Genomic DNA, 15597 nt, shown 5'->3' on the forward strand with positions numbered 1-15597 from the left:
TTAGAAATAGTGATATTTGGGAGATGATTTCCTTTTCAAATAACTGAAAGTGAGAGGTTGTAATCTGAATAAAGGGAAAAAGGCCATTCATGAACATTGGGTGAGACAATCTTACTAATTTGCTAGAGAACCAGTTCAGATTTAAGTATAACTTTTGTGTGACTGAAGCTTTTAGTGATAGGTCTAATGCTTTAATATTTAATAATTTCTGTTCTCCGAATTCATATTCATTATATAAATAGGCCCGTTTAATTTTGTCTGGCTTTCCAAATAAAATGGAATATTTTTTTCTCATATCATTTAAAAAACTTTTCGCTAGGCGTAGGCAAGACCATAAGCAAATAGGTAAACTGGGATAATACTAAAGAGTTAATCAGGGTGATTTTTCCACAAATTGACAGGTATTTACCTTTCCATGGTAGCAAGATCTTATCTATTTTTGCTAACTTTTTATTAAAAAGTATTGGAATGAGATCATTTATTTCATTTGGGATATGTATTCCGAGTATATCCACATCACCATCAGACCATTTTATTGGTAAACTACATGGTCATGTAAAAGTTGTATTTTTTAGTGATCCAATACGTAATATAGTACATTTATCATAATTTGGTTGTAATCCAGAGAGGTTAGAAAATGTATCTAGATCCTCTATGAGGCTGTGGAGGGATTCAAGTTGTGGATTTAAAAGAAATCATGAATCATCAGCGTACAATGACACCTTTGTTTTTAAGCCCTGGATTTCTAATCCCTTGACATTATTGTTGGATCTGATTTTAATCGCTAACATCTTGATGGCCATAATAAATAGATATGCTGATAGTGGACAACCTTGTTTCACTCCTCTTCACAGTTTAAAACTTTCTGAGAAATAGCCATTATTTTCTATTTTACACCTAGGGTTACTATACATGATTTTAACCCATTTTATAAGAGATTCTCCAAAATTGAAACGCTCCAGGCATTTATATATAAAACCCAGTCGTACTTTATCAAATGCCTTTTCGAAGTCTGCTATGAATAGCAGGCCTGGTTTCCCAGATTTTTCATAGTGTTCTGTTGTTTCCAGTACTTGCCTTATATTATCTCCAATGTATTTTCCATGTAAAAAAACAGTCTGATTAGAATGAATAATGTCTGACAATACCTTTTTAATTCTATGCGCTATACATTTTGCATCGCAACACTGAAGTGTAAGGGGCCTCCAATTTTTAAAATGGACTGGATCTTTATATGTTCCACTTGTATCCTGTTTCAGTAATAATGAAATCAGACCTTCTTCTTGAGTTTCTGATAATCTACCATTTACATATGAGTGGTTAAAACACGCTAATAACGGACCTCTGAGTATATCAAAAAAGTTTTGGTATACCTCGACTGGTATGCCATCCGATCCTGGAGTTTTCCCGGACTTAACGTCTTTAATTGCATCCAGATGTTCCTCCTCTGTAATTTCACCTTCACATGAGTCTTTCTGTATGGCTGCTAATTTTACATTATCAATAGAAAAAAATCTCTACAATTAACTTCTGTTAGAGGAGATGGAGGCAACTGAAACGAAAACATATGCTTAAAGTACTTTGTTTCCTCCTTCAAAATATCATTTGGTGAATCATGGGTGACTCCGTCATTTGTAACCAGTTTCAGTAAATTCTTTTCGGTAGCATTCCTATGTTGAAGATTAACAAATTATTTGGTGCATTTTTCCCCATATTCCATCCAGTGTGCTTTATTTTTATAATATATTACACTTGATCTTTCTTGAATAAGTTTCTCCATTTCTTTTTGTTTTTCCTCTAATTTATTCTGAGCCTCTATGTTACAGTTTTTATTGCGATCTATCTGTTCTGTTAGACCTTCTATTTCCTTTGTTAGTATGGACTCTTTTGACCTAAATTGCTTTTGTTTTCGAGATGAGTACTGAATTGCATGGCCTCTAAAGGCACATTTAAAGGTGTCCCATACAATAAGGGGAGTTGCTGTACCTATGTTATTTCGGAAAAAAATCAGTTATTAATTCCTCTGTCCTAGTTAAAAACAAGTTATCATCCAATAGGCTTTGATTACATTTCCAATATCCTCGCCCACGTGGAAATTCAGTAAGTGTAATGTATATGCCAATTATATTATGTTCCGACCGCATTCTGTCCCCTATCAACACTTTTTAAACTTTTGGTGCCAACGAGAATGACATAAGAAAGAAGTCAAGACGACTACCTTGATTGAGTCTCCGCCATGTATATCTCACTAGATCAGGATATTTAAGCCTCCATATATCTACTAGTTCTAATGTATCCATGACATTCACAATTTCCTTAAGCGCATGAGGGTGATCAAATCAAATCAAATCAAATTTGCCACATGCGCCGAATACAACAGGTGTAGACATTACAGTGAAATGCTTACTTACAAGCCCATAACCAACAATGCAGTTTTTTTAAAAGAAAAATGTAAAATAAAGTGTTAATTAAGAAAAAAATAAAAATAAAAGCAAATAGCTAAAGAGCAGCAGTAAAATAAAATAGCAGTAGGGAGGCTATATACATTTTACATTTTAGTCATTTAGCAGACGCTCTTATCCAGAGCGACTTACAGTTAGTGAATAATTGTATTTATTTATTTAAAACGGTATTATAATCTCCCACTGTAATAATAGAGTGTTGAATTTCTTGCAGGGTTGATAATTTATTATATATATTGTCAAAGAAGTGTGGATCATCATTATTTGGTGTGTTTGGGATCATTGTCATGCTGAAAGACCCAGCCATGTTTCATCTTCAATGCCCTTGCTGATGGAAGGAGGTTTTCACTCAAAATTTCACGATACATGGCCCCATTCATTTTTTCCTTTACACGGATCAGTCGTCCTGGTCCCTTTGCAGAAAAACAGCCCCAAAGCATGATGTTTCCACCCCCATGCTTCACAGTAGGTATGGTGTTCTTTGGATGCAACTCACCATTCTTTGTCCTCCAAACAATGTATGCACGCATGACTGTAAGTCGCTTTGGATAGAAGCGTCTGCTAAATGGTATATTATATTATTATTATTATTTGGCCTTGTGTTTTAAGTTATTGTCCTGCTGAAAGGTGAATTCATATCCCAGTGCCTGGTGGAAAGCACACTGTACCAGGTTTTCCTATAGGATTTTACCCGTGCTTAGCTCCGTTCCGTTTATTTTTTATCCTGAAAAACTCCCCAGTCTTTAACGATTACAAGCATACCCATAACATGATGAAGCCACCACTATGATTGAAAATATGTAGAGTGGTACTCAGTAATGTGTTGTATTGGATTTGCCCCAAACATAACAATTTGTATTCAGGACAAAAAGTGAATTGCCGTCCATCGTCTCTTTGATGCGGTGAAGTTGTCCTGTCCCCTTAGCAGAAAAACACCCCCAAAGCATAATGTTTCCACCTCCATGTTTGACGGTGGGGATGGTGTTCTTGGGGTCATAGGCAGCATTCCTCCTCCTCCAAACACAGTGAGTTGAGTTGATGCCAAAGACCTCGATTTTGGTCTCATCTGACCACAACACATTCACCCAGTTCTCCTCTGAGTCATTCAGATGTTCATTGGCAAACTTCAGACGGGCCTGTATATGTGCTTTCTTGAGCAGGGGGACCTTGCGGGCGCTGCAGGATTTCAGTCCTTCACGGCGTAGTGTGTTACCAATTGTTTTCTTGGTGACTATGGTCCCAGCTGCCTTGAGATCATTGACAAGATCCTCCCGTGTAGTTCTGGGCTGATTCCTCACCATTCTCATGATCATTGCAACTCCACGAGGTGAGATGTTGCATGGAGCCCCAGGCCGAGGGAGATTGACAGTTATTTTGTGTTTCTTCCATTTGCGAATAATCGCACCAACTGTTGTCACCTTCTCACCAAGCTGCTTGGCGATGGTCTTGTAGCCCATTCCAGCCTTGTGTAGGTCTACAATCTTGTCCCTGACATCCTTGGAGAGCTCTTTGGTCTTGGCCATGGTGGAGAGTTTGGAATCTGATTGATTGATTGCTTCTGTGGACAGGTATCTTTTATACAGGTAACAAGCTGAGATTAGGAGCACTCCCTTTAAGAGTGTGCTCCTAATCTCAGCTCGTTACCTGTATAACATTTTACATTTTAGTCATTTAGCAGACACTCTTATCCAGAGCAACTTACAGTTAGTGAGTGCAAACATTTTCATACTGGCCCCCCGTGGGAAACGAACCCACAACCTTGGCGTTACAAGCGCCATGCTCTACCAACTGAGCTACAGGGGACTATAAAAGACACCCGGGAGTCAGAAATCTTTCTGATTGAGAGATCTGCAAAGAGGAGTGGGACAAAATCCCTCCTGAGATGTGTGCAAACCTGGTGGCCAACTACAAGAAACGTCTGACTCTGTGATTGCCAACAAGGGTTTTGCCACCAAGTACTAAGTCATGTTTTGCAGAGGGGTCAAATACTTATTTCCCTCATTAAAATGCAAATCAATTTATAACATTTTTGACATGCGTTTTTCTGGATTTTGTTGTTGTTATTCTGTCTCTCACTGTTCAAATAAAATTAAAATTATAGACTGATAATTTCTTTGTCAGTGGGCAAACGTACAAAATCAGCAGGGCATCAAATACTTTTTTCCCTCACTGTACATATCCTTTTTTGAAATATATTTCCCTTTATTACTTTCCAACCCCACCACCCCTTCCCTAATTGGAGTAAACTAGTGAACAACAATGCTTAGACCTCTACTTCCAGCTTATACATACTATATACATTTTATGGACACAGTCAATTTTACAATAATTATATTTTGTTTGTTTTTACTCCTGAACTTCCTCTACCCTCAACCTCTGATCATTTTCATGATGTCCATCTGGTTTGCTTCTATATGCCATATCTTTCTAACTGTGCTCTTTCACAAAAGCTCTCAACCTTATTATGGACACAGTATGCTTACATTATTAGTTATCTTGTTGTTATTAGTTGTTGTTAGTTGTTATTAGTCCCATCCTTCAACTCTATTCAACACCACCCATCTATCGCTTAACACCATCCATATTGGATTTCTATTTGCCATATATTTTTCAACTGTACTGTGATATTTTACAAAAGTTCTGAACCTTTCTATTCTCATTGTTTCTACAGATTCTAAATTGAAAATAAACATTTTTGCTAAAAGTATTATTATATTATTGATCGATTGACTATGACTTTTCAGATCACCCAGTAATGCTATCTGCAGGGTTAGCTCCAGGTAAATATTGCAATCCTTTAACCATTCCTGGACCTGTGTCCAAAAACAAGCTACAAATGGACAGTACCAAAACAAATGATCTAATGATTCTGTCTCTTCGCAGCAAAATCTGCAGAGCTGTGAAGATTGTATCCCCATATAAATAACATTCTATTGGTAATTTAAATTGAAAAATTCGACGTTTTGAATCCGGCGTCGTTTTGCGTATCAGTTCATAAACACTATGCCATGGGATCGGTACGTCAACAATCTCTTCCCAACTATTTTGCAATCTATATGGGATGGCTGTCCATACGTTGGTCCTTAAATGAAACTGGTATACTTTTTTATTTATCACAGTTTTCTTTAACCAATTATGTTCTTTAATGCAAGGCCGACAGACAAGTTCCTTACTTTTTCCCCCTTCCACTTTCCTCTTCCATTTTTGCGGTAATGCTGCAATTATTATGTTGTAATTTTGGGTCGAGCAGACATTCCCATATGTTTTTGTTAGCTGCATGTGCGACATAACTCCACCAGTCCTACCGATGATATCATTTACAAAGATTATACCTTTTTTAAACATTTTGTCAAAAAAATAGTTTTTTTTAACAATTAGTATATTTGAGTTTAACCACAATATTTGTTGCATTATTTGTTCTGTCGTTTCTGGAGGACTAAATTGAAATTGCAACCAACTTTCTATAGCTTGTTTTAGAAATAGTGATATTTGGGAGATGATTTCCTTTTCAAATAACTGAAAGTGAGAGGTTGTAATCTGAATAAAGGGAAAAAGGCCATTCATGAACATTGGGTGAGACAATCTTACTAATTTGCTAGAGAACCAGTTCAGATTTAAGTATAACTTTTGTGTGACTGAAGCTTTTAGTGATAGGTCTAATGCTTTAATATTTAATAATTTCTGTTCTCCGAATTCATATTCATTATATAAATAGGCCCGTTTAATTTTGTCTGGCTTTCCAAATAAAATGGAATATTTTTTTCTCATATCATTTAAAAAACTTTTCGCTAGGCGTAGGCAAGACCATAAGCAAATAGGTAAACTGGGATAATACTAAAGAGTTAATCAGGGTGATTTTTCCACAAATTGACAGGTATTTACCTTTCCATGGTAGCAAGATCTTATCTATTTTTGCTAACTTTTTATTAAAAAGTATTGGAATGAGATCATTTATTTCATTTGGGATATGTATTCCGAGTATATCCACATCACCATCAGACCATTTTATTGGTAAACTACATGGTCATGTAAAAGTTGTATTTTTTAGTGATCCAATACGTAATATAGTACATTTATCATAATTTGGTTGTAATCCAGAGAGGTTAGAAAATGTATCTAGATCCTCTATGAGGCTGTGGAGGGATTCAAGTTGTGGATTTAAAAGAAATCATGAATCATCAGCGTACAATGACACCTTTGTTTTTAAGCCCTGGATTTCTAATCCCTTGACATTATTGTTGGATCTGATTTTAATCGCTAACATCTTGATGGCCATAATAAATAGATATGCTGATAGTGGACAACCTTGTTTCACTCCTCTTCACAGTTTAAAACTTTCTGAGAAATAGCCATTATTTTCTATTTTACACCTAGGGTTACTATACATGATTTTAACCCATTTTATAAGAGATTCTCCAAAATTGAAACGCTCCAGGCATTTATATATAAAACCCAGTCGTACTTTATCAAATGCCTTTTCGAAGTCTGCTATGAATAGCAGGCCTGGTTTCCCAGATTTTTCATAGTGTTCTGTTGTTTCCAGTACTTGCCTTATATTATCTCCAATGTATTTTCCATGTAAAAAAACAGTCTGATTAGAATGAATAATGTCTGACAATACCTTTTTAATTCTATGCGCTATACATTTTGCATCGCAACACTGAAGTGTAAGGGGCCTCCAATTTTTAAAATGGACTGGATCTTTATATGTTCCACTTGTATCCTGTTTCAGTAATAATGAAATCAGACCTTCTTCTTGAGTTTCTGATAATCTACCATTTACATATGAGTGGTTAAAACACGCTAATAACGGACCTCTGAGTATATCAAAAAAGTTTTGGTATACCTCGACTGGTATGCCATCCGATCCTGGAGTTTTCCCGGACTTAACGTCTTTAATTGCATCCAGATGTTCCTCCTCTGTAATTTCACCTTCACATGAGTCTTTCTGTATGGCTGCTAATTTTACATTATCAATAGAAAAAAATCTCTACAATTAACTTCTGTTAGAGGAGATGGAGGCAACTGAAACGAAAACATATGCTTAAAGTACTTTGTTTCCTCCTTCAAAATATCATTTGGTGAATCATGGGTGACTCCGTCATTTGTAACCAGTTTCAGTAAATTCTTTTCGGTAGCATTCCTATGTTGAAGATTAACAAATTATTTGGTGCATTTTTCCCCATATTCCATCCAGTGTGCTTTATTTTTATAATATATTACACTTGATCTTTCTTGAATAAGTTTCTCCATTTCTTTTTGTTTTTCCTCTAATTTATTCTGAGCCTCTATGTTACAGTTTTTATTGCGATCTATCTGTTCTGTTAGACCTTCTATTTCCTTTGTTAGTATGGACTCTTTTGACCTAAATTGCTTTTGTTTTCGAGATGAGTACTGAATTGCATGGCCTCTAAAGGCACATTTAAAGGTGTCCCATACAATAAGGGGAGTTGCTGTACCTATGTTATTTCGGAAAAAAATCAGTTATTAATTCCTCTGTCCTAGTTAAAAACAAGTTATCATCCAATAGGCTTTGATTACATTTCCAATATCCTCGCCCACGTGGAAATTCAGTAAGTGTAATGTATATGCCAATTATATTATGTTCCGACCGCATTCTGTCCCCTATCAACACTTTTTAAACTTTTGGTGCCAACGAGAATGACATAAGAAAGAAGTCAAGACGACTACCTTGATTGAGTCTCCGCCATGTATATCTCACTAGATCAGGATATTTAAGCCTCCATATATCTACTAGTTCTAATGTATCCATGACATTCACAATTTCCTTAAGCGCATGAGGGTGATCAAATCAAATCAAATCAAATTTGCCACATGCGCCGAATACAACAGGTGTAGACATTACAGTGAAATGCTTACTTACAAGCCCATAACCAACAATGCAGTTTTTTTAAAAGAAAAATGTAAAATAAAGTGTTAATTAAGAAAAAAATAAAAATAAAAGCAAATAGCTAAAGAGCAGCAGTAAAATAAAATAGCAGTAGGGAGGCTATATACATTTTACATTTTAGTCATTTAGCAGACGCTCTTATCCAGAGCGACTTACAGTTAGTGAATAATTGTATTTATTTATTTAAAACGGTATTATAATCTCCCACTGTAATAATAGAGTGTTGAATTTCTTGCAGGGTTGATAATTTATTATATATATTGTCAAAGAAGTGTGGATCATCATTATTTGGTGTGTTTGGGATCATTGTCATGCTGAAAGACCCAGCCATGTTTCATCTTCAATGCCCTTGCTGATGGAAGGAGGTTTTCACTCAAAATTTCACGATACATGGCCCCATTCATTTTTTCCTTTACACGGATCAGTCGTCCTGGTCCCTTTGCAGAAAAACAGCCCCAAAGCATGATGTTTCCACCCCCATGCTTCACAGTAGGTATGGTGTTCTTTGGATGCAACTCACCATTCTTTGTCCTCCAAACACGACGAGTTGAGTTTTTACCAAAAAGTTCTATTTTGGTTTCATCTGACCAATGATATTCTCCCAATCCTCTTCTGGATCATCCAAATGCACTCTTTTCATCATCCAAACGCATACTTTTTTTTTTTGATTTGATTGACTTTATTTATTTCATGTCACGGTCAACCATCACATATCTAATTAGACAAAGACAAAAGCATTAGTGAAACAAAGAAGTACATCCAATCATTGATTGAAGAATGACTATAATTAAGGTCAGGTAGCAGTCTTGACCCCATTCATATGGACAGACACAAAATTGGCTCATGACACAGCCTACAAGCCATCATCCTGACTTCTGAGCCTCAGAGGCTGCTATTGAATCTGATCAGCCTGGCAGGATTAGAGCTCACCCACTGGATCACATGCCTCAGCCTATAAGGCACTTTGACTGCTAATATGCCTGCAAGGAGCTTTGCTCATCAAACAGCCTACAAGGCAGCATCTTGACTTATCAGCCTCTGAGGCTGCTTTTGAATCTGATTAGCCTGCCAGGAATAGAGCTCACCCACTGGATCAGATATGCATCAGCCTATAAGGCACTTTGACTGCTAATATACCTGCAAGGAGCTTTGCTCAAGAAACAGCCTACAAGTCAGCATCTTGATTTATCAACCTCTGAGGCGGCTATTGAATCTGATCAGCCTGGGAAGCTATAGAGCTCACCCACAGGATCATATGCATCAGCCTGTAAGGCACGTTGATGGCTAATATGCCTGCAAGGCGCTTTGCTCATGAAACAGCCTACAAGGCAGCATTCTGACTAATGAGCCTTTGAGGCTGCTATTGAATCTGATCAGACTGGCAGGAATACAGCTCACCCACTGGATCATATGCATCAGCCTATAAGGCACTTTGATTTAGGAGCTTTGCTCATGAAACAGCCTACAAAACAGCATCCAGACATAAGCCTCTGAAGCTGATATTGAATCTGATCAAGCTCTGAGGCTGAAAGCTAATCTGATCAGCCTGTCAGGAATGGAGCTCTGTAAATGTAAATATTATCCTCAAAACATGTGTGTGCCTTATAATTATACACACATCAGTTAGGCAAGCTAACAACCAGCATAGATAACTAGCTAGCTTGCTAGCTAGCTAACAAGACAACCTAGCTAACTAGCTAACAAACACAAAAATCAGTTTGATATAATATCAGTGATATATCAGTATAAAGTTGCCTTAATTTTGGAAAATGCTAGCTATATTACATTTTTTCCTCTAGGCTTCAGTTTTTCTGGCTCTGTTTGAATGTGGCTTGATGGATCGTTGTTCCTTACATGCGATTGGCTCTGGTCTTGGGGGTGGCACGCAGCTTGGGAGACAGTGCTGCCTTTCAGGCGCTCTTCAGGGCTTAAATGCCCCACAAACGGTTAATGTGTCAACCCTGTTATGGCTCTACAGTGCAGTCAGAAAGTATTAATACCCCTTGACTTAATCCACATTTTGTTGTGTTACAGCCTGAATTCAAAATGGTAAAAAATAAAAAAACAAATCTCACCCATCTACACACAATACCCCATAATGACACAGTCAAACATGTTTTGAGACATTTTTGCAAATGTATTGAAAATGAAATACAGAAATAGCTCATTTACATAAGTATTCACACCTCTGAGTCATTAATTTGTAGAAGCACCATTGGCAGCAATTACAGCTGTGATTCTTTCTGGGTAAATCTCTAAGAGCTTTCCACACCTGGATTGCGCAACATTTCCCCATTATTCTTTTCAAAATTCTTCAAGCTCTGTCAAATTGGCTGTTGATCATTGCTAGACAACCATTTTCAGGTCTTGCCATAGATTTTCAAGTAGATTCAAGTCAAAACTGTAACTCGCCAACTCAGGAACATTCTCTGTCTTTTTGGTAAGCAACTCTAATGTAGATAAAAATGTATGCACGCATGACTGTAAGTCGCTTTGGATAGAAGCGTCTGCTAAATGGTATATTATATTATTATTATTATTTGGCCTTGTGTTTTAAGTTATTGTCCTGCTGAAAGGTGAATTCATATCCCAGTGCCTGGTGGAAAGCACACTGTACCAGGTTTTCCTATAGGATTTTACCCGTGCTTAGCTCCGTTCCGTTTATTTTTTATCCTGAAAAACTCCCCAGTCTTTAACGATTACAAGCATACCCATAACATGATGAAGCCACCACTATGATTGAAAATATGTAGAGTGGTACTCAGTAATGTGTTGTATTGGATTTGCCCCAAACATAACAATTTGTATTCAGGACAAAAAGTGAATTGCCGTCCATCGTCTCTTTGATGCGGTGAAGTTGTCCTGTCCCCTTAGCAGAAAAACACCCCCAAAGCATAATGTTTCCACCTCCATGTTTGACGGTGGGGATGGTGTTCTTGGGGTCATAGGCAGCATTCCTCCTCCTCCAAACACAGTGAGTTGAGTTGATGCCAAAGACCTCGATTTTGGTCTCATCTGACCACAACACATTCACCCAGTTCTCCTCTGAGTCATTCAGATGTTCATTGGCAAACTTCAGACGGGCCTGTATATGTGCTTTCTTGAGCAGGGGGACCTTGCGGGCGCTGCAGGATTTCAGTCCTTCACGGCGTAGTGTGTTACCAATTGTTTTCTTGGTGACTATGGTCCCAGCTGCCTTGAGATCATTGACAAGATCCTCCCGTGTAGTTCTGGGCTGATTCCTCACCATTCTCATGATCATTGCAACTCCACGAGGTGAGATGTTGCATGGAGCCCCAGGCCGAGGGAGATTGACAGTTATTTTGTGTTTCTTCCATTTGCGAATAATCGCACCAACTGTTGTCACCTTCTCACCAAGCTGCTTGGCGATGGTCTTGTAGCCCATTCCAGCCTTGTGTAGGTCTACAATCTTGTCCCTGACATCCTTGGAGAGCTCTTTGGTCTTGGCCATGGTGGAGAGTTTGGAATCTGATTGATTGATTGCTTCTGTGGACAGGTATCTTTTATACAGGTAACAAGCTGAGATTAGGAGCACTCCCTTTAAGAGTGTGCTCCTAATCTCAGCTCGTTACCTGTATAACATTTTACATTTTAGTCATTTAGCAGACACTCTTATCCAGAGCAACTTACAGTTAGTGAGTGCAAACATTTTCATACTGGCCCCCCGTGGGAAACGAACCCACAACCTTGGCGTTACAAGCGCCATGCTCTACCAACTGAGCTACAGGGGACTATAAAAGACACCCGGGAGTCAGAAATCTTTCTGATTGAGAGATCTGCAAAGAGGAGTGGGACAAAATCCCTCCTGAGATGTGTGCAAACCTGGTGGCCAACTACAAGAAACGTCTGACTCTGTGATTGCCAACAAGGGTTTTGCCACCAAGTACTAAGTCATGTTTTGCAGAGGGGTCAAATACTTATTTCCCTCATTAAAATGCAAATCAATTTATAACATTTTTGACATGCGTTTTTCTGGATTTTGTTGTTGTTATTCTGTCTCTCACTGTTCAAATAAAATTAAAATTATAGACTGATAATTTCTTTGTCAGTGGGCAAACGTACAAAATCAGCAGGGCATCAAATACTTTTTTCCCTCACTGTACATATCCTTTTTTGAAATATATTTCCCTTTATTACTTTCCAACCCCACCACCCCTTCCCTAATTGGAGTAAACTAGTGAACAACAATGCTTAGACCTCTACTTCCAGCTTATACATACTATATACATTTTATGGACACAGTCAATTTTACAATAATTATATTTTGTTTGTTTTTACTCCTGAACTTCCTCTACCCTCAACCTCTGATCATTTTCATGATGTCCATCTGGTTTGCTTCTATATGCCATATCTTTCTAACTGTGCTCTTTCACAAAAGCTCTCAACCTTATTATGGACACAGTATGCTTACATTATTAGTTATCTTGTTGTTATTAGTTGTTGTTAGTTGTTATTAGTCCCATCCTTCAACTCTATTCAACACCACCCATCTATCGCTTAACACCATCCATATTGGATTTCTATTTGCCATATATTTTTCAACTGTACTGTGATATTTTACAAAAGTTCTGAACCTTTCTATTCTCATTGTTTCTACAGATTCTAAATTGAAAATAAACATTTTTGCTAAAAGTATTATTATATTATTGATCGATTGACTATGACTTTTCAGATCACCCAGTAATGCTATCTGCAGGGTTAGCTCCAGGTAAATATTGCAATCCTTTAACCATTCCTGGACCTGTGTCCAAAAACAAGCTACAAATGGACAGTACCAAAACAAATGATCTAATGATTCTGTCTCTTCGCAGCAAAATCTGCAGAGCTGTGAAGATTGTATCCCCATATAAATAACATTCTATTGGTAATTTAAATTGAAAAATTCGACGTTTTGAATCCGGCGTCGTTTTGCGTATCAGTTCATAAACACTATGCCATGGGATCGGTACGTCAACAATCTCTTCCCAACTATTTTGCAATCTATATGGGATGGCTGTCCATACGTTGGTCCTTAAATGAAACTGGTATACTTTTTTATTTATCACAGTTTTCTTTAACCAATTATGTTCTTTAATGCAAGGCCGACAGACAAGTTCCTTACTTTTTCCCCCTTCCACTTTCCTCTTCCATTTTTGCGGTAATGCTGCAATTATTATGTTGTAATTTTGGGTCGAGCAGACATTCCCATATGTTTTTGTTAGCTGCATGTGCGACATAACTCCACCAGTCCTACCGATGATATCATTTACAAAGATTATACCTTTTTTAAACATTTTGTCAAAAAAATAGTTTTTTTTAACAATTAGTATATTTGAGTTTAACCACAATATTTGTTGCATTATTTGTTCTGTCGTTTCTGGAGGACTAAATTGAAATTGCAACCAACTTTCTATAGCTTGTTTTAGAAATAGTGATATTTGGGAGATGATTTCCTTTTCAAATAACTGAAAGTGAGAGGTTGTAATCTGAATAAAGGGAAAAAGGCCATTCATGAACATTGGGTGAGACAATCTTACTAATTTGCTAGAGAACCAGTTCAGATTTAAGTATAACTTTTGTGTGACTGAAGCTTTTAGTGATAGGTCTAATGCTTTAATATTTAATAATTTCTGTTCTCCGAATTCATATTCATTATATAAATAGGCCCGTTTAATTTTGTCTGGCTTTCCAAATAAAATGGAATATTTTTTTCTCATATCATTTAAAAAACTTTTCGCTAGGCGTAGGCAAGACCATAAGCAAATAGGTAAACTGGGATAATACTAAAGAGTTAATCAGGGTGATTTTTCCACAAATTGACAGGTATTTACCTTTCCATGGTAGCAAGATCTTATCTATTTTTGCTAACTTTTTATTAAAAAGTATTGGAATGAGATCATTTATTTCATTTGGGATATGTATTCCGAGTATATCCACATCACCATCAGACCATTTTATTGGTAAACTACATGGTCATGTAAAAGTTGTATTTTTTAGTGATCCAATACGTAATATAGTACATTTATCATAATTTGGTTGTAATCCAGAGAGGTTAGAAAATGTATCTAGATCCTCTATGAGGCTGTGGAGGGATTCAAGTTGTGGATTTAAAAGAAATCATGAATCATCAGCGTACAATGACACCTTTGTTTTTAAGCCCTGGATTTCTAATCCCTTGACATTATTGTTGGATCTGATTTTAATCGCTAACATCTTGATGGCCATAATAAATAGATATGCTGATAGTGGACAACCTTGTTTCACTCCTCTTCACAGTTTAAAACTTTCTGAGAAATAGCCATTATTTTCTATTTTACACCTAGGGTTACTATACATGATTTTAACCCATTTTATAAGAGATTCTCCAAAATTGAAACGCTCCAGGCATTTATATATAAAACCCAGTCGTACTTTATCAAATGCCTTTTCGAAGTCTGCTATGAATAGCAGGCCTGGTTTCCCAGATTTTTCATAGTGTTCTGTTGTTTCCAGTACTTGCCTTATATTATCTCCAATGTATTTTCCATGTAAAAAAACAGTCTGATTAGAATGAATAATGTCTGACAATACCTTTTTAATTCTATGCGCTATACATTTTGCATCGCAACACTGAAGTGTAAGGGGCCTCCAATTTTTAAAATGGACTGGATCTTTATATGTTCCACTTGTATCCTGTTTCAGTAATAATGAAATCAGACCTTCTTCTTGAGTTTCTGATAATCTACCATTTACATATGAGTGGTTAAAACACGCTAATAACGGACCTCTGAGTATATCAAAAAAGTTTTGGTATACCTCGACTGGTATGCCATCCGATCCTGGAGTTTTCCCGGACTTAACGTCTTTAATTGCATCCAGATGTTCCTCCTCTGTAATTTCACCTTCACATGAGTCTTTCTGTATGGCTGCTAATTTTACATTATCAATAGAAAAAAATCTCTACAATTAACTTCTGTTAGAGGAGATGGAGGCAACTGAAACGAAAACATATGCTTAAAGTACTTTGTTTCCTCCTTCAAAATATCATTTGGTGAATCATGGGTGACTCCGTCATTTGTAACCAGTTTCAGTAAATTCTTTTCGGTAGCATTCCTATGTTGAAGATTAACAAATTATTTGGTGCATTTTTCCCCATATTCCATCCAGTGTGCTTTATTTTTATAATATATTACACTTGATCTTTCTTGAAAAAGTTTCTCCATTTCTTTTTGTTTTTCCTCTAAT

The sequence above is a fragment of the Coregonus lavaretus genome (genome assembly GCF_964263955.1).
Source record: "Coregonus lavaretus genome assembly, chromosome: 24".
Classification (NCBI taxonomy): domain Eukaryota; kingdom Metazoa; phylum Chordata; class Actinopteri; order Salmoniformes; family Salmonidae; genus Coregonus; species Coregonus lavaretus.